This window comes from Rousettus aegyptiacus, unplaced genomic scaffold, assembly GCF_014176215.1.
Source record: "Rousettus aegyptiacus isolate mRouAeg1 unplaced genomic scaffold, mRouAeg1.p scaffold_m13_p_7, whole genome shotgun sequence".
Taxonomy (NCBI): domain Eukaryota; kingdom Metazoa; phylum Chordata; class Mammalia; order Chiroptera; family Pteropodidae; genus Rousettus; species Rousettus aegyptiacus.
Genome location: NW_023416310.1, coordinates 52,498,657 through 52,519,505, shown reverse-complemented (window position 1 = coordinate 52,519,505; position 20,849 = coordinate 52,498,657). Strand labels below are relative to the sequence as shown.

At 37.7% G+C, this 20,849-nt stretch overlaps 1 protein-coding gene and 1 pseudogene across 6 annotated transcripts in view; one reads left to right on the top strand and one right to left on the bottom strand.

The window, feature by feature from the left end:
- Positions 1-20,849, bottom strand: part of CTNNA2 (catenin alpha 2) — a 967,153-nt gene that overhangs the window by 572,764 nt on the left and 373,540 nt on the right. The window lies entirely within an intron of this gene.
- On the top strand, positions 10,577-10,695 carry LOC118605998 (annotated as a pseudogene).

Sequence of the window (20,849 nt, the reverse complement as noted above, 5' to 3'; positions counted from 1 at the left end):
TGACCTGATACAGTGACTCTATTACTTAGGTCATAACGGCACTGGTCAGAGGATATGCTAGAGGAAAAGGAGATGGGAGGCAGAGGGACTGGTCAGGAAATGACAACAGGACTTTGCATTTCTGAGTCGAACTCTGGTATACGTCCTCCGAACAGTGCCCCTCTCCTCTCAGGGCCCTGATTCGTAGCCACAGTCTGCTCTCAAGTTGTATAAACTAAGGTGTCATTCTCAACCCAGATGCATTTCCTAGAGTATACATCAGCAGAGATGTCACCTAAATTAAGTATAAATCAGTGAAAAAGTAACTTGTAAATGTGACAAGGCATAGGAGACGGAAAAGATAGTTTGCAAAGGAAAATATAGAAAATCAGAGTTAGATTACGGTAAAACAGGGACAAGCATGATAAATGAGCACCATCGGAATTTTTTTTTTTTAATATCGAATTGAGTAAAAAACCTTGGATCAATGCCCCTCGGTGAATACCCTTGTCTGCCCCCTCAAAACAAAGCTAATTTGCTAAATGAGGAGACAGAAAAAACAACCACTACCACTTTCCTTGGGTATCTTTCTGAAGTGTGTTTCCAGACAGAAGCCCTGCCAGTCCTACTTTTATGAACACAAAAATTATGTGGTAATTAACAAAATCCACCTGCATTGTGTTGAAGCTTCTACAAACCAGAATTAAACTAAATGTGCCAATTCTAAATCTGCTATTATGGAGAATTTGTTCTTTAGTAAGCCTTCATAATAGGAAGAATCTAATCTTTAGTACTGCCTGAGTAGAAACCAAGATTTTGGAATAATGAGATCTTTTGATAAAATAAGAACCCGCTTTAAGAGATCCCAATGCAGGTTTGTCCCCATTTTAAAAAACACTATTTTCCAAAAATGCCTGTGACATTTGGATATTATTTCCTCTTAGAAACATGATATACATGTGAATTAGTTCCTAGGCTAGCCCTTCAAAAGCTTATTTAAGCCAAAAGAATAAAGAAATGAAAAGAGTAGGAAGCAACAGTTTTATAGTACTATTAATTAAAGCAAACCACAAGCAATAAAGAATAGGAAATCATTTTTTAAATTTCTCTTAAAAATAAGGATTTTAAGGAAATAAAAGAGAGATAGAGGATTCATTTCGACACCAGCCCCTCACATTCATTCATTAGATCCCAGACTCACCAGCTTTCTGGCTGGTCTTTAAAGACTCCTAGCTTAGTCTCGACACTGGGTCTTAATAATTGCTGCTCCATCAGTCAGGAACCCATTTCCAAGAGATTTCTGAATGTCCGAATCTTTCTGATTTTCAAGGCCTCTTAGGCTTCCCCTATGAGAGTCTGAGAGACCCTCCCAACTCCAGTCTGTGCTGTCACCCTGGATCAATGCCTTCACAGTCTGTACAAACAATTATACTGTTTACTTTTCATCTCGACTTATTTACTGTCTGTCTCATCCTTTCATACATAAATTGCATGCAAGCAGGGACTTTGTCTTCTTTATCCAAGTGAGTATGCAGTGTGTGTGTGTGTGTGTGTGTGTATTTTTTACTGTTGAAAAGAACCTAAAGGGATTATTATATAGATGCTTTCCTAAGATTCTTTACTTTATAATTTTTATAATTCTATTTACTCTAATATAAATTCGAATGTTCTTTAATTCTTTAATTCCAAACCAATGGCCATCCACTTGATAAAAGAGATCCAGATGGCTGAGAACCCTTCTCATAACATTTATTTACTGATCAATGCTAAAATAACTTGGTTCCTCATAAATGGAACAGTTGTGGTAGAGAATGGAAAGAGGTAGTGGAAAGTAGGTTAAAAAACACTTATAAATGTATCAACAACCAAAAAAAGAGTATAATGTTGTCCCCACTAAAGGCTTGTCAATATAAGGCATAAAAATGGGGGAGATCAGTGAGTGGAAGCAAAATTTCTCAGAGACAAAAGGGAGGCTCTGTGGATGCCAGACAAAGACACGGTCATACGCCTCCAGGGGGCACCACTGGCAAAGTGCAGAGCTGTGACTCAAAACATACTCTACATTGAGTAGGGAAAACTATGCAACTGGAAGCAAATAGCAACGAGAATAACATTTCCTGAAAACCTGCCGTGAGCTAGGAACTTCGCTAAGTGTTTTTATATTCAATGCTTACAACAATCTTTTGTAGTTCATATTATGTTATCCTCATTTTTCCAACTGAGGAAACTAAAACTCAGTTAAATAATTTAAACCAGAAAACAATTTTATGGTATGGCTCCAAATTTAAATCAAAGTCTGTCTAGGATTTTTTTTTCCTATGACATTTCTTTAGAAAGGATGCATGTTACCTAGATGTTTATTCTCACAAACATGAACATCAAAATTTACAAAACAAAAATGAGCAAGTTTGAGTGGATACTGCTAAAAAATAAAATTTGCTCGATAAAATTGCTTTAAATTATAATAACAGCTAGTTATTCTGGGGTCTGTTAGAATTGTTTTAATTACAAAAAAAAAAAATTCACTGTGGTTGTGCTTTCCAACTGTCTCCCGTAATAACTGTAAGAGTTGGACATTTTGAAATGAGCAGGTTCCGTTAGGGAATTACAGGTACCACATCCCTGTCCCTTCCTATTTTCGTGACAAATGAACAAATAAAACAACTGTAAAATTACATTTACAGGACCTAAAGCAAGAAAAAGAAAAAAGCAAACAGACACTCCCCCTATATTAATTTACTGCTTCTGGAATTGAAGCTCTGCCTGAATTTGCATGCCACGTGTCATAGCCAATGGTTGGCATGCCACCCTCGTATAGATAGAGCCTAAATGGGTCAATGAAGAAGAAAGGAAGTGACTTCTCTTTCCATCTCTCTGCCCACAAGAATTGCAGTATCCAGTCTAAAAGTCAGAATGCTAGCAGGTGATAGATCAAACCTAAAAAAAGTAGTTATGGACATTTTATGTGATCTCCTCTAACTCTAAAATGTGCGCTTGGTAAAGAAGCTCCCTGGATTTTCGTTTTCTGAGCTGTTTTTTCTCTATGTTTACTTAGTTGTGTATCATTTATTCTCATGCTTTACCCTACAAAATAAGTGCAACTCAAGCTCTTTCAAAGAAACTAGGACGTAAGTGAATGCATCATTTTGACAGTGGCAAATGACAAAACATCTTTCAGTATCTCTCCATACTTGGCTGATAAATGAGCCACATCAACTAAAAACTCTAATACCAGGCAAAGACTAGTGAAAATAAGTGAGCCCATTCAGAACACAGTGAGGAAAACAGCATCAAGTGTTGGACCGGTTAGGTAAAGAAAAAAGATTCTCTGATTTGTAAAAAAATGAGCAAAATGGAAAATAAGTTATATTACAGCTTAAAGCCCTCAGTTAATTACTTATTTGACAAAGCACCATTATAAAACAATGATTATGAGGCCTTTGTTTCTAAATTAATTTATAATTGCTTGTTTTTTTTCTAAAATAGTCCATGTGAAAAACGTTAATCTATAGAATTTAACAAAGCATATATATAGCGCACATAAAACAAATTGACTTTCTTCTTTACTTTTAACATTTTATTTTATCTAAAAAAATCTTTAAAACAACTTGTAATGATTTTTACATAATTATATGAGGTTTTAAAAATATAAATGTAAATATGATAGTACAAATGAGTTTTTAAAGTTTAATTATAAAATTGATAAAAATAATCAAAAATCTCAGTAATAACCCCTACAATTTTAGAAAGAATAAATCACTAGAAGCTTAATTTGTGCTATTACAGGGCTTGGAGCCAAAACACTTATATGAATAAGGTAGGAATTGACAGTTCTAATCAGTATTACATTTTCCTTTCTTTACTAGGCATTGGAAAACATAGACAAAGATATTGACCCATTCTAGCCTATGAAATATGAGTAAAAATAATGATGCCATTTGAAGACCAAGGCTGTGTAAAGTCTCTATGGGATTCTCCAGGCCCTCTTTTTCTGCACGGGGGAATGTGGAAGCCTGGTTTTAAGATGATGAAGTCACCATATTGAATCAGCCTGATAAACAGCTACCTACCTAGAGAGACTACAGGTTCTGCAGATTTTTTTTTTTTTTTGGTAAGGGAGAAATAAACTTCTATTATTAATCCTTTAAGATTTTGATTATTATTACAGCACAATCTCTCATCCTCTCCTTTCTAACTGCTATCACACATTTACAGCTTTGTTATCAATTTATTTTCAGACATGGGGACCCACCTTTGTTTGATATCTAGATCTCTAAATTTTGCAGATAAATTGGTTGAGTAAATTGAATAAAAATGCCCTATTTATTACCCCATCATATTTTAAATGTCTTGATTTTTGATAGATCTTCAACTTGTAATAACGAATGAATCCTAGGAGTTTACCTTACTCCATGGAAGACATTTCACTTTTTTTTTTTTTTTTTTTTTTTTTAGAATATGAATTCTTTATTTGACCAAATGATAATAAAGAGTTTGTAGTTTTCTCAAGCATGGAACAACGAGACTTATTGGGTCTAAAAGGCTATATAATTAGGGAAGAAAAAAAAAAAGAAATACAAATCTAAGAAAAAAAACAGGTAACTTCTACCTTAAAAATTGGAAAGTGTGCATTAAATTTGAAGCCCTGGACACTTAGAGATGGAGAACACAGAGGTTATTAAATGTAACCTCTCCAGCAGCAGGTTAGGACAGGAAGGCTCAGGTTCACTTACATGACTTTTTCGGTTTTCTAGTTAAGTTTCTGTTGAGGAAAGAAACTATTTGTCTATTTGAGATGCATATCTGGCCAACCTCATTTCTTTTCATCAGTTGCTAGTAATTGACATCTATATATGTGGTCTGGAACTTATAAGTGTGCAGGGCCTTTAAAGCATGCTCTCTCTGGTTTTATCTTAGTTTTTTCCAATACTTACACTTATTTTCCCTTTTCTGGATTTTACTTCTTTTTGTCTTGTCATACTTTAGTTTCATTATTAAACCACTTCGAATGCTTCCTGTATTTGAGGTAGTTGTAAATAAATCAACAAATAAAATTAAATAATTTCAGAAGCCCTTTTCAATTCTGACATTCTAGTTTTCTAGGAAATAAGGGACCTAAGTAGGTATTAAGTTTAACTATATTTATTTGCTTGAATATATGAGTTGATGCAAAGCAAGCAATCGATCAGAAAGTGTTCAGCCCTATATTAGGACATCATGATGGTGTCCTAACTGCACATATCCATTCCATACTGCACATATCCACTGTATCAGAGTTTTTATAGAGGCACTGCTTTCATAAAAAATATACCCTAAGGTACATCTCTTAGGGATACATCAAAACACAATCATTAATGAATAAGAGAGAAGATTCTAGAGACAGACTCCCTGGGTTCAAGCTGATTATATCTGCTATTTACAAAATCCTTGACCTTGATTTTAATTGCTTAAAATTTTGAAGCTCAGTTTCTTCATGTGTCAAATTACCATAATGATAAATAGAGTATTCCTATTTGGGAAGTATTAAATGAGATAGTAGACAAACTATTTAGAATGGTGCCTGGTACTACTCAATAGATATTAGCTTTTCTGTTAGCAGGCAATTATGGGGAGCCATGAAAAGATGAAGCATGAGTGACATCAAAATTAATAGCATGCTTCCTAGAGGCATTTCTCCAACTGCTCAATGGTAGCTGTCAGCTCTTCCAGCACTTGTGATCAACTGGGCAGAAAAGACTGGAAGCAAAAGCTGGATTTGAAACTGACTCTTGTCTTCCCTAACATTGCACTTAAGCTTTACTAGACTGGTATCAAATTGCCTGCTGTTACTGAGCCAAAAAATAAAGGCACCTAGTTATTAAGGCTTTCGATGGCCTGAGATCCAGAAGTATTGGTGGGGGCAGGGAGGTAGTATCCCCTGATGCTAGTCATCATTATATAGAACCCACTGCCAGAGAACAATTCAGCCCTTTCTAACACAAGTTGGATGCCAACTTCTGACTGTCATAGATGACAGATGAACTAGGCTCAAATTGCTGATGGAGCCCAAAACCCCAACAGAGGAAATGGGAAGATTAACAGATGTCCAAAAGTCAAGGACATCTAGACAATTGTGGCAGGACTGCTTCCCTCTAACTTCAACTCAGAAAATCTATGCAAGTATATGGCCAACATATATGGTCTGGCCACCTTAGCATCATCATTAAGAAATGAATACAAGTAAATTCCCTGCAACAAAAGATAGCCTCCTCTTCCAGAAGGAAAAAAACAAATGAGTCTCAATGGTATAAATCGTATCCTACACAAACTTTAATGATGACCTGTCCATAGCAAACAAGGAATCCAAGGGGACTATGTAATTTTTGTTTGGGGCCTGAATCACTGCTTCGTCGCACTATTTCAACAGAGGACATCCTGCATTAACCCAGTCACCCCTCTGCACTCACCCAAGGTAAAGCACAGCACAGCACAAGACTTGTTGATGAATTAAATCAGGGCTTGGAAGGGTACTATTCCTTCTGACCGAAAAAGTTTTCATATTGTAGACTGGCAAAGCTTACTGAGTCTGAAAGTGCAGAAAAATTAAAAAGAAAAAAATAATAATAATCTAGAAAAAAAAGTCATTTTAAGATTTTTTAAAAGAAGGTTATATTTTAGATTTCCAACAAAGAAATATCCACACTTTTTTCCTAATAGGTGTACATTTGTATTATCATTAGTGGTAACTGCATATAGTTTAAAGGAAATATTTTTGACATTAGAACAAAAATATTTTCTGTAAAATTAGAACAATTCCAAGTCAAAGTTTCTAGTAACTACAGTAATGTCAAAAATAGACAAGTCTAGATAGGTGCTATTGACATTTTGGGCTGAACAATTCTTGTTGCTGGAGGGAGGTGGGATGTCCTCCGCGCTGTAGGGCACTTAACAGCATCCCCAGTCTCTAACCACCAGATGCCAGTAGCACCCCTCCCCTCCATTTTGAGAACCAAAAATGCTCTCAGACATTGCTAAATGTCCTGAGGGTACAAAATCACCCACAGGTATAGAAGACAATTTCATCACTCATATCAAAGAATAAGAAGTGGAGTGTGTGTGTGTGTGTGTGTGTGTGTGTCTATGCAAACATGCACATCACTTATGCATTTATAGATTCAAATAAACTGAGAACAACTCTCATAATTGATAAACAGTTTGGTCATAGTGCAAGGCAAGGAGCCACGATATACCTAATGTGCCACCGAACTGCAAGGCTCTGTGCTTTTTCCTTCGGTGTGGGGAGTGCGGTGGCTGCTCTTCCCAGTGTTGCCTCTGCTGTCCCCATGGGCAGGCGGACTGGCCAAACACTCTACAAGTAAGCGCTGTCTCCACAGCAAGGGAATAGCTGGCTCTTCTGCACTATGCTTTACCTTTTGGAATAATTTACTAAATTTCTCAAAACTTTACTGTCTATGACCTGGGGGTAATATACCTCCCAGAGTCATTGTGAGGTTAAAACGTGACAACGTTGGAACAGTGGTTGATACAAAAGCTCTTGTTAAATGCTTATAAAATCTAAAACGCATGGTACAAATAACAAAATAATAAATAAAGCATTAGTCCATTGGCAAAGCAATTTTTGAACTCGCACCAATGAAAAGGTCTGAAGAAGCCACTTCTGCTGCCTGCCAGAGCAAATAAAGACCCTCTTGAGTGGAGAGACACAATCGATACATCTCAGCACGAAGGAAAGGGAGCTCTGCTGGCACCAAGTTATATGAATTCAATTGTGATGTGCTTCTAGGGTACAGACATCTGTAGTTTAATTCTTGTTCAGCCACCATCCATCCCTGGCTCTACTGGCCTGAATTTCTCCTCATAGCTTAATGAGGAGCAGCAAGCAAAAATCCTGGTCATACCAGAGACAGGCATTAACTATAGTTATTTGGAATTACTACAGAAACATGATCACAGTTGATAAAGGCTTACAAAGTTTCCTCTCATACATCGGAAGAGTGAACAACAATATAGTGATTCGAGATGACTGCAATTATGAAGAAGAGCTGGAGCCCAGGCTTTGGTGTAATGATATTAGGGCTAGAGTACCAAGTCTGGTTCTAACTCAAACTCATTCTGTTACCTTAGGCAAGCCACTTCTCATTTAGTTATTTACTTCAGGTGATTAATGTGTGTACTGCCTCATGAAGGGTGTTGTAGAGACAGAAAATAAGACATCCGCTACAGCCTTCCTCCTCATTCTCTCTGCGCCAAGCTCATCCGGAACACACTGGGCCCCAGGGCCTTTGTGCCTGCTGCTCTTTCGGCCCGATGCTCCTTCCTCCAGATACTTGCATGAAAACTCATTCCAGTGATGCCTTTGAAGCCACCTGATTTAAAATATCAACTTCAGTCCTACATATTTCACATCTCAAATGCTTAGTCTGCCTTCTTCCTAGCTCAACTTCTCCTTAGCATTTTTACTATCTGACATTGTTTTACTTCTTTATCTTTTTAATCTATTTCCTACACTAAAATAGAAGCTCCCCAACAACAGGTTTTTTGTCCATTTTGTTCAGCTTTTGCCTAGTAGAATGACTGATACATAGCAGACTTTCAGTGAAAATCTGCTCAAAAATACATGTGTATGAGTCTAATAACGTTAAGCAGAAAAAAACCCATAACTTCCTCTAACTTCGAAGCCCCCTTTGGCTATGAATTCTGCTGAGGAATAATGTTTAAGGCTGAAGATCAAGAATTTCATTTAATCTGAGTGTGGTCAGTTTGAGATTTGGTTATTAGAGACAAGAAATTATTTTGGTAGCAGAAGTAGTTATGCCAAGGTCCAACACTGTGTCATGTTCTGTCTTAAGTCACAAAAAAAAGTGGTGCCTGAAACAAGATGTGTTGATCCTTCCCACTAATCTCTAAGAATTCCACATTACCTATTTATTTCTACAAGGCAATCAGCATTTATTTGTCTTCATACAAAAATCAGCTTCTGTCTCTAGCTCAAGTTCTCATATTTTATCTTCACAGCAGTTTTCTATTCTCCCTGTTTTACAGATAAACTGAGAATAAAACAAAGCAGGTTAAATAAAACTTCCAAGGTGATACAACTTTATATTTTTCATTTATTTGCACCTGAATAAATTCCACTACATTTGTTAAAAGGCTCAGATATTTTTTTCTAATAAATCTTTGTTCTGCCACTTTCTCTTTGTCTGGCCTCGTGCAACTTATTTCATCTGAGTTAGCCTTCGGTTCGCTCCTCTACATGGACGTGATAATAACACTTACAGCCAGTAAATACCCAAAAGATAGCTCTTCATGTCTCCTGGCCTCTCTGCCAACTCTCGACATTTCTTCAAGGCCACCTTCACTTCAGGAGACACTTGCAAATTCCAGAGGACATCCTGAGTCACTATATAGTTGTTCACTCTTCAGATGTATGAGAGGAAACTTTGTAAGCCTTTCTCAACTGTGATCATGTTTCTGCAGTAATTCCATATAACTATAGTTAATGTCTATGCATCCTGCTCAACCTGTGCAGCCCAGAGATTGCTCACATCAGCCAAAATAGGAAATCAAAACAACAACAATAACAAAAAAATTTAAAGGAGAAAGGAAGATTAAAGTATCTGAATTTGAAAGAAAATGCCAAAAACATAAGAAGGACAGTAATCTTTTTTAGCATTACATGGAAGGGAAAATTGAGAATTTATTTCAGGGCAATAGAAAAAAAGATATTTATTCTTTTGAATTAAACTGTCACGTGGCCTCTCTTTCTTCCTCTCTCAATGGAAATTTGAAATGGGAAACTTTCCCAAATAATTTTAGATCAGTCATGAGTTCATATGGTTTTGACATCATAACTCTTGTCATGTTACCATGCCAACAGGCAGTGAGGAGCTAAAAGCTTTCCAAAGATATGGAAATTTCGGGCTTAGATGCCATTCAGTTCTCGGTGGGGTGAACACTAACAATGTCACCAACTATAAATAACAAGGGCTGCCAGAGCACCATCTCACCCACTCTCCCTTGTTTCTTTCAATGAGCACTGAAAATATGCAATCTATTTTGGAAACGAAACCTGAACATCCACTTCCTTGAACAGAGGCCCTGCATGTAATAAAAGTTACATGACTCTTTATTGCTCTTGGAATGAACCACCATGTTTTCTAGACACCCCCAGCTCTTACTCCATGTGTAACATAACTCCAGCATATTCAATTTTTACTCCCTCATTTGCACCTAGAGGTAAGGACGTGTATGTGTCTGTTTCCCCAACTGTGTATGTGTACCGTTTCCCCAACTGTGAAAAGCATACAAGTTAAAGTGCCTAAAATAAAGGGGCACACGTCGCGGAAGTTAGAATGGAGTGTACTGTGGTCATTGCTGCTCTTAATAATACCCACAGAACAAACATTCCAAGTCATCCAAGGTGGGCTGTGTTTGTACTCATCGCTCTTGTTTGTCAGTTTCATCGTCTTTGTTTTTGTTTGGGTTTCATTTTGAATTTCTGGAATATCAGGTACTTGTACAGAGCAAAAGCAGAAGCTGTATCTTCTCTGTTTTAAACATGCTGTTGGATCAATGGTAATAAAACTTATACTTTATGATCTATGGCCATGCTGCCCTAAACAAGCCCGATCCTGTCTGAGCTCGGAAACTAAGCAGGGTCAGACCTGGTTAGTTCTTGGATGGGAGACCACCTAGGAAGACCAGGTGCTGTAGATGTAAGGATGTAAGTAAGTAAGTAGATACAGATGATGATAGATAGATAGATAGATAGATAGATAGATAGATAGATAGATAGATAAATAAAATAAAATAAAATTAAAATAATAAAATATAAAATAGTAAATAAAATAAAATACTGTTTTGCTGTCTTTGTGTGATACTCTTTATGTGAACCAGGTCTGCTGGTATTCATATCCTAGTGCGCTGCCCTCTTGGATCTGGCCAGCCTTGTGACTTGCTCTAACCAAGGAATGCTTTGGAAGTCATGCTGTGCCAAACTGGAGCCTATACTTTCAAATGCCCTGGCATCTCCTGCCTTTACACTGAGAGAGACCTAACTCAGCCCTGGAGAGAGGCGATGTGGGGAAGCACCGAGACACCCAACCAAATGCCCCAGCTGAGAAATAAGTAAATAAGGCCATCTATGTAAAGCACTTAAAACAGCCCTTAGAATGAGCACACAAGAGATACTACCTATTATTAATGTTTTTCTAGGTATTGTGGAAATAGCAAAGATTAACTATTGAGAAACATGCCATTTAATCCAGGCAATAAGATATCTATATATAAAACAATTTTAAAAACATAGGGAAATATGAAGATATTAATGTTATACTATTTTATATGTGTGTCTTGAGGAAAGGAGAAGAGATGAGGCCACACGGAAGTATACTTTTGTGGAAAGTTAGGGGAGGAGATACCCGACTACGTCCACGGATTTGCTTTTGGATTTACAAAAAACACTGAAAAAAAAAAAAAAAGGCACAGAGAAGTAAAAGAAGTAAAAGTTATGTCTGCTGTCCTTATGAGTCAGACTAGAACCAACAGATAATAGAGGAGTCCAGAGTGGGACTGCGTGAACGCCACAGCATTGCACACATTTCCAAACAGAAGAAAGGGGCTTCTTGGACCCGTCTTTCCAGCCCCAGTCTAATCAGTCAGACCATGGAAGCCATTTGTGTATGTCCTTGCTAAACTGATGGGATCCAGGAGTAAAGCCAAGACGTTCTACAGATGCATTAATCTTAGAAAGAAATAATGTCGTAAAATCGCAGCAGCACCTTGAGTCCTGCCCCTCTTTGAGTCACGATTCCTGTCACGTTTCCAGCTCTCCCCCATCCCACCTGTGACTTCCAATTTTTTTAGATATTTTCACACAGATTTTGCATTTAGCTTTCATCAAAGGATGAAAGGATGTCAAATTGCTTTCCTAACAGTAATTTACTGGAGCCTCAATCCTCCAGTACAGCCTGCCACCTATTATTATTGTATCTAAGACCTGCCAGGATGGAATACCTAGGAGACCCTCCCAGGTGCAAATGGAAGGCGGTAATATACTTAATAGAGATGCTGTGGGTCCAGAAATCAGCTTGGAAATAATTTTCTTTTTCTCCACAGAGGCCAAAACATGCAGCCCAGTAGATGGCAGCAATGGGCATCCTGGTCGATCCACAGCATAGCAAAGGAGATTAAGAGGCTGAGTGAGCATTGGCTAACCTATAGTAGTACCCTAGAAAACCAAGAATATTTGGAATTATGTTCCAGGAGAAATACAGGTTCTTAAACACAATAAGCATAGATAGAATTTCTTCCCCAAGGCATTTTTGAAAAGAGAGAAGTATCAAGCAGCCTCATATCAGTGGAGTGCAAATGTTCCACTCTTGATCCAGAAGACACTGGCATAGTTGTGAAGCTGGTTAGTTGTTGGGGAGTCTTTTTTCCCGCCTTCCCTCCTCTCATTTCTTGCAGTCCCCTTTCCAGTCTAAATTCCCTTTCTCTAGGCTGTTCTTCTCCGAGGCTCTTAATATGCCAAGCTCCAAGAAAAGACTTAGTTCATGAGGGCCTAAAACCCTTGCTATTTCTAGGAATGTGTACCTATTTGGTATAGTAACCCAAACCTTTCACAAACTCAAATGAAGTAAGAGTAGAATATCAGGTAGTGGGACTGCACTGTGGTCTCTTTCAAATCATGCCACAGAGTAAGTTATTTCTACCTACTCTGAAGCTAATTTTTGCTCATGCCAGATAAATGTACTTATTCATCAAAAACAAAACAAAACATGGCATGGTGTATAATCTTAGAAACCACAATGCCAGACAGTATCTTGTACTGAATTTTAAAACTTGAAAAGCTGTTCTTCCATTTTAGTTGATTGTACATAGAGGTGAATATTGTATTTTCAATAATCACTGGCCAAAAGTGAAAATAAAGCAACCAAAGGACGAAAGAAAGGGTTAGAGAGCACAGAAGAGGTGGGTTCCTGAGAGTTCAGAGTCACAGTGTTGTGGCTCTAAGTTAGAGAATCAGCAAAAGCATCTTTACCTGTCTCTCGGTAGACTCCTTAAACTTTCATCTCCAGGTAATTACTTATGATCTCTCAACTTATTTAAAAGTATTTCTACATCTGTAATAAGGATTCGAAAAGTTCTCTTTTAAAGAGACCTGTAATTTATTTTGACCCCTTTATTTATTCTTTTAAATATATAGTTTTTATTTTTTAATGCCAGGTGTACAACCTGGTATTCAGATATTTATATATCTTACGAAGTGATGACCTCAATAAGTCTAGTACCCATCTGATACTATACATAGTTATGGCAATATTATTGACTATATTCTTTATGGTGTACTTTAAAACCCCACTAACTATTTTCTAACTACCAATTTGTACTTCTTAATCCCTTCCTCTTTTTCATCACTCCCAATCCTCCTCCTATCTGGCAACCACCAAAATGTTCTCTGTATATATGAGTTTGTTTCTGTTTTGTTTGTTTGTTTTGTTCTTTAGATTCCACATGTAAGTAAAATCATATGGGATTTGTCTGCTTGACTTACTCCACTCAGCACAATACCCTCTAGCTCTATCCAGACTGTTGCAGATGGTAAGATTTCATTTTTTTAATGGCTGAGTAATATTCCATTGTATATATGTATCACTTATTCTTTATCCATTCATTCGCTGATGGACACCCAGGATGCCTCCATATCTTGGTTATTGTAAATAATGCTGCAATGAACATATGAATTTACATCTCTCTTTCAAAGTAGTATTTTGGGTTTCTTCAGATAAATACCCAGAAGTGGAATTGCCATATCCTTCTTTGTCTTCTGGTATAGTCTGTTTTAAAGTCTATTTTGTCTGGTATAAGCATTGCTACCCCAGATTTTTTTGTTTTGTTTCCAGTTTCTTGAAATATCTTTTTTCCATCCCTTTACTTTCAGTCTATATGTACCTTTCAATTGGAAGTAAGACTCTTGTAGGTGACATATGTGTCTTGTGTTCTTATTCATTCAGCCACTCTTTTGTTTGATTGGAGCATTTACTTTTACATATAAAGTAATTGTTGATAGATATGTAGTTATTATCATTTTATTAACATTTTTTATCTTTTTATCTGTTTTTTCTTCTTGTTAAAGAAGTCCCTCCACCATTTCCTGTAATACTGGCTTGGTGGTGATGAACTCCTTCAGTTTTTCTTGTCTAGGAAGCTCCTTCTTTGTCTTTCAATTCTGAATGATAGCTTTTCTGGGCAATCTTGGTTGTAGGTCCTTACTTTCATCAGTTTGACTATTTTGTGCCAATCTCTTCTGGCCTGCAAAGTTTCTTTTGACAAATCACCTGACAGTCTTACAGGAGCTCACTTGTAGGTAAATAACTGCTTTTCTCTTGCTGCTTTTAAGATTCTCTTTGTCTTTAACTTTTGGCATTTTAATTATGATGTGTCTAGGTGTGAGCCTCTTCAGTTTCATCTTGTTTGAGACTCTCTGGGCTTGCTGGGCTTATATGTCTATTTCATTTGTCAGGGCTGGGAAATTTTTCCTCATTATTTCTTCAAATATGTTTTCAATTCCTTGCTCTCTCTCTTCTCCTTCTATTATCCCTATGATGTCAATGCTATTATACTTGAAGTTGTTCCAGAGGCCCCTTAAACTATCCTTTGTTTTTTTTAACTTTTTTTTTCTTGTTGCTGTACTGATTGGGTGATTTCTGCTACTTCATCTTCTAAATTGCCAATTTGATCCTACTGTTGATCTTCATTTCAGTTATTGTAGTCTTCATTTCTGACTAGTTCTTTTTTATGTTTTCTATCTCTATTTTTATGTTTCCTATGTCTTTGATAAGTCCTCATTGAGTTCATCTACTCTTTCCCCAAGTTCACTGAGCATCCGGTAACCTGTGTTTTGAACTCTGCATTCTGTCAGATTGCTTGTCTCCATTTTGTTATTTTTCTGGAGCTCTGTTCTGTTCTTTCAATTGGGACATGTTTCTTTGTCTCCCCATTTTGGCTGCCTCCCTGTGTTTGTTTCTATGTATTAGGTAAGGCTCCTAAGTCCCTCAGTCTTTGTAGAGTGGGTTAATGCAGCAGGTGTCCTGTGGGGCTCAGGGGCACAGCTTTCCCTGGTTACCTGAGTCAGATGCTCTAGGTTGTTACTTGTATGGCTTGTGTGTGTCCTCCTGTTGTAGTTGAGCCTTGGTTGTCATTTGCACATTAATGGGGGGGGGGACAGACCCTGGGGCTGATTGTGAAGACTGGTCAGTGAAAGGCTGACCCTATGGGGCAGGATTCACTTTAGTAGGCTTCTGGTGCCTGCCCAGTCTTCCCTTTGGGTGTGTTGTCCTCAGATACAGCCCCAAGTGGTACTCCCTCCCAGGTCAAAGCTGGCGACCAGTTCACCATCCCCAGGGCCTCCAAGGATGGGCCCCGCCATAGGCCAAGTTCAGTTACGGCCTGTGCACTGCCCAGGACCACCTGGCAAGAGTGACCAATCAATCCTGCAGATGGCCACAACCCGTGCTGAGCTTAGAGGTGCCTCAAGAGGACAAGCTGTGAACTGAGGCCACCTCCTGCTAGTGCCTGGTTTGGGCTGCTCAGTAAGAGGTATGGGGCACCCTAAGGTCAGATGCTGCTTGTTTCGGTTTTCTGAACCTTTGGGAGATTTTAGAAAAGTTCACAGCATGAACCAAAATAGGCTACTTGTAAGGAAAAGCCACTAGAGGCAGCTTGGGTGGGCCTGAAAGTTGGCAGGGTCGGGTTTACCCCTTTCTTTTAACAGCTTGATTAAAATGAAGTGTATGGAAGGATAGCCCTCCCTTTAGTCACTGTCTTATGTGAAGTGCTTATTGATTTAGCTTAATCAAGTAAAAACGCATATAATTTGCTGTCCTTGAATTTCAAGAGTTATCTTTAGAGCATGGTGCTCACAAACTAGGCATGAGAGATGGTTGTCTTAGATTGTTGTCCCCCAAAATACTGAGCTCCAATCAAGGCCAGTTGCCTAGTACATGTGTGCCTTTCTTGTTCACATTGGAATTTTTGTTGCTGTTGTTAATTTCATGGCTTAAACTGAATTTAGCATTTGTTGGTGGTGTACCAGGAAAGCCAGCATAATGTAGTCATTAGACTTGGTCCCTGAAGTCAACAGTCTGAGCTCAACAACCAGTTCTGTCACTTAATAGATAGTGTGACCATCGACAAACTACTTAACCTCCCTGAACGTAGTTTATCATCGGTAAAAATAAGGATAATCACAGTACCTGTCTCCACAGGCTATTAGGCATATAAATTTGATTATGCTCAACCCTTTCTCTAACACATAAAAAACACCTAAAAGAATGCCAGCTATTATTAGGACATAAAACAGTAACAAATGTGAAATTAGATGAGGTTTTTTTTTTTTTTTGGGGGGGGGGAGGTCAGGAAATTTTTTTTTTTTTTTTATCTCAAAAGACTTTCTTTATAAAGAAAGCAAGGTTATGTCCTACTATTTAATAAGGAATTTGTTTCAGGAAGACAAAGGCAGAAAATCATCTTGCTTAGAAGTATGAAAATAACAGATCAGGGACATTAAGATATTTGGCTCTTAGAAACATAGTGAACAGTTGCCAGACCTGCTGCCTGGAAAGGGTTCCACGCCGTGGCATAACTGCACATGCCGGGTGGCAAGAAGAAAAAGCAGGTCTTTAGCAAGACTACCAATGACAGAAGTATGGATTTCTCACCTTTTCAAGGAAAAATACACAATGTGTTGCAGATAAACCCTAAGCAGGGAAGAAACACCCGGTAACCACCAAATTGCATGCTGTCTCTATGGATTTGCCTACTCCAGTTCTACTCGGGCTATGTACCAGTACTGCAAAAAAGGTGAAATTCAAAGAAGTTAGACAGTGTAGAAGAGAGAGAAATGGGTACTTTGGGATATCCAGGCAGTGACAAGTTTTAGTGACAAGTACCAGCTGCCTTGGGAAGACTGATTAGAAACAAAGCTGCCAGGATTTCCGTGTCAGAAAAGAATCTCGACAAGTGAAAAGCATCAAGATCTGGGAGGATAGGGAAATAAAAGACCTAGGTAGAACACAGCCAGACATACAAAACTAATCTCAGTCCATATACTCCAACATGGAATATTTGGGAAACAGCTGTTCAACTATGTCAAATAAAGGTGAGAGGTCCATAATCAACTGATTTCAACTCTCTAGATTAGAGTAGTTGGTTTTTGTTAAATCCAAAATCCCCGCTACAGCCTCATACCCTGTGAGACTGGGGTAGTCCCAAGGGGAGATGAGGTAGCTAGATCACTAATGAAATGTAGAATATGACGTGGGCAAGGAAGGGATTCAAAGTCTAAAAGAAGGACAAGAACGCCGTGCAAACCCTCGTTCTTCAACTCCCTAAAAAAGGCAAAGACATGTGATAAGACTAATGAAAAAGATAGCAGATTACCACAGAAAATGAAATTTTTCGCACTTAGACTTTTATTTTCTTTGTACGTGTCTTTATTTTGTATTGTTTTTTACTTAAAACTATTATGTCTATTATTTTATTCTTCCACTCAAGATATAGTTACTATTTCAATGAATCTGACAATGTTCTGTTTCCTGGGAATACAGCAATGAACAAATTCCCTATCTTCATGAATTATGTGTTTTACCAGGAATGTTTTAAATAGTGGTTGTCCTGTCAGCCTGTGTTTCAAGACTGAAACTGACCAACATGTGCAACAAAAGTTCTAGCTGACTCTAGATGGGCAAGTGAAATGAATGAACTCTGTTTCTGGTGTTATTTTTAATTGAGGTAAAATTCACACAACATAAAATTCACCCTTTTAAACAATTCAGTGGCATTTAGTACATTCAAGATATCACGCAAGCACCACTTCTATGTGGTTCCAAATCATTTTCATCACTCCAAAAGGAAACACCATATCCACTGACAGGACCCTCCCTCTCCCCAGCACCCCGTAACCACCAAATTGCATTCTGTCTCTATGGATTCGCCTACTCCAGATATGTCATATAAAAGGACTCACACAATATATTACGTTTTCTGTCTTGTTTCTTTCATTTAGCATAATGTTTTCAAGGTTCATTCACACTGTAGCGTATAGCAGTCCTTCATTCCTTTTCAATGGCTAAATAAGATTCTACTGCATAGCTATACCACATTTTTCCATTCTCTGTTGATAGACACTTAAATTGTTTCTACCTTTTGGCTACTGTAAATAGTGCTGCTATGAACATGCATGTACATGTATTCGTCTGAGTTCCTGCTTTCAATTGTTTTGGGTATATACCTAGGAGGGGAATTGCTCACCATATACTAAGTCTATACTTAACTTTTGAGGTAGCTCCTCAAACCACTGGGATTGTTTGTTACTATAAGATAAACCAGTTCTTGTTCGATCCAACATGGTAAGGCACTGTGATTTTATTCTGCAGGCTTTGGAGGAAAAAATGGCATGCTTTTATGTGTATTTATTAAAGGTCATCCCAGATGCTGTTTAGAGAACTGACCAGCATGAAGCAAGACAGGAAGCAGAGAGATCAGTGAGAAGCTTAGCAGTTTAGTGGGTGACACTGGTAACATTGATGAACATGATCAGAATGGAATATTTTGAAGGAAGAGTCTAAAGGCCTCCAGATGGACTGGATGTAAGGTGCGAAGCAAAGGGAGACAAGCATAACTCATAGGTTTGTTGCCTAAGAAACTGGGTTGTTGGTGGTACATGCACTGATGGTCGGGGAAGCATAGTTTGAGAGGCAACAGCCTTAACTAGAGAAAACAGTTTAAGCTGCTTATTAGGCAACACTTTAGAGATCTCAAATAAACACACACACACGCTTGAGCTCAAAGGAGACATCAGGACTGGAGTTAAAAACTTGAGAATTATGAGTGGACAGAAAAATTTAAAGCCTTGGGAATAAAAAGAAGAAACCTGCTAAGGAATGAGTATAGAAGAAGAAATTGGAACTCCAAAATTTAGAAGTCAGGAGCAGAAGAAGCTCCAGGAAAGTGATTCTGTTAGGAAACAAAGAAACAAAAAAACAGGAGGGTGTGGTGTCGCAGGAGGAAGGATGAAAGGCAGGAAGGACGGAAAGAAGAAAAAAAGAAAGTTTCAATAAAGGCATAGTAGTCACCTGCCTTAAGCGCTGTTAAAAGTAAAAAACAAACGAACAAACAAAACTCGATATGACGTGTTGAATTAGCAAGATGGGAGTCATCGATGCTCTGAAAAGAGCAATTTCCACAGACTGGCAAGGACGAAAATAATTTTCACTCCTTTCTCTCTTTCCTCTCCTCTTTCTTTCCTCCTTTCTCTCTTTCCTTTCTTCCATGAACACAGGTAGGTTATCTTTCTGAGGTTAGCACTGAGTGCTAGCAAAAAAAATAAATAGTCAATCTAAAAAAGTAAACTGCACAACCTTTTGAACATGGTCTCAGACCTCAATTAATGATATGAAAATAACTCACTATAGAAAAATTAATGGGTCGCTAATACCTCTTTTGGATATGAAAGACAACAAATAGAATGTGCCTAGAGTTTCTTGGGCAAGACAAAAATTATCTATTAACACTATTTTATTTTTATATTTCAAGATACCAATATCTTCATTATTAAAACTTCTAAGTAGGTTTCAGTAGAAGGCACATATTAGGAACCTCAAACACAAATGACTGTCCAAATACTGTAAAACCATTACTTAAGACTTTAAGGTCATCTTCAATGTTTCAAATCTATATGGTAGAATTCAGATAAAATATTGAATTGAAATGATAGAAAATATTTTAGACTGTTAAATAACAAGAGAATTCTGATTCAGATATTCTATGTAACATCCCCAAGGGATTTCTGATTATTTTGAAATTTTAGAGTTTAGCATATGTCAAGGCATGCTAAATATCACCCAGCCTGGCAGAAAAAGGTTGCGATTCACATCCAATGTCATTCAGTTTGAGCTCTCTTTTAGTGGGTATCCTCCCACGATGTGTTACAGGCAGTGCTTGTCACTTGCATGCCATAAAATCATGAGCAGACAGTCAAATGAAAATGACTCCTCAAAGAGTGATTTGAACAGAGGAAAAAAAATCTTGGAATTAACAATCCTTCGAAATGCCATTCAAACTCAGGGATTCGATTCTGACGATTTCTAAAAAGTCATATTTAAATGGAACTTTATAGTCAGGTACCCTCTGTCATTTGGTGTGGCTTGCTGAGGTCAAATGTTGGCAACCCATCCGACATGAGGGATGAGTTATAACATGTCACTTATTTTAGATTTTAGAGACTGGGGAAAAAGAGCTGCTGGAGTCATCATGTAGGTTTCACACATATAATTCTCACCTTTTCTGAGGCTGGTCAGGTAAAATGAAGGCAACAGATGAGGTTGGGGGCTGGGGTGGTGAGGAATGGCACAATATTAATAGGATCATCTCACACCAAATCTGTGTGCACAGCAACTCGATTTGTTATCATCTACATGTTTCCCCAGTAACTTTCATAATTTATATAGTTGCATCATCTGGAAAATTACCTTAACTCTCCCAAAGTTATTCTTTAGTAAAAAGTCATGAAATAAGTCACATCTTCTTTCATAAACCAGAACCCACAAAAATTAGTATTATAGCAAAAGGAAGATTCTGGTGATATTTTCAAAGGAAAACTGTAAAGGATGTTTTCCCAGGAACTGTTAGGAGGAGAAAATAATATACTTCATTGAATCTGCATTTTTAAACCTGAATTTGAATGTTGTTTATGCCATTAATAAACATAAGCAATAATGTGAAGTCCATGAGTAAGTCACTTAAACTCTGTGAGCCTTGGCTGTCTCACCTAAATAATGAGATAATAATGTCTGTCTCACGGTCACTGT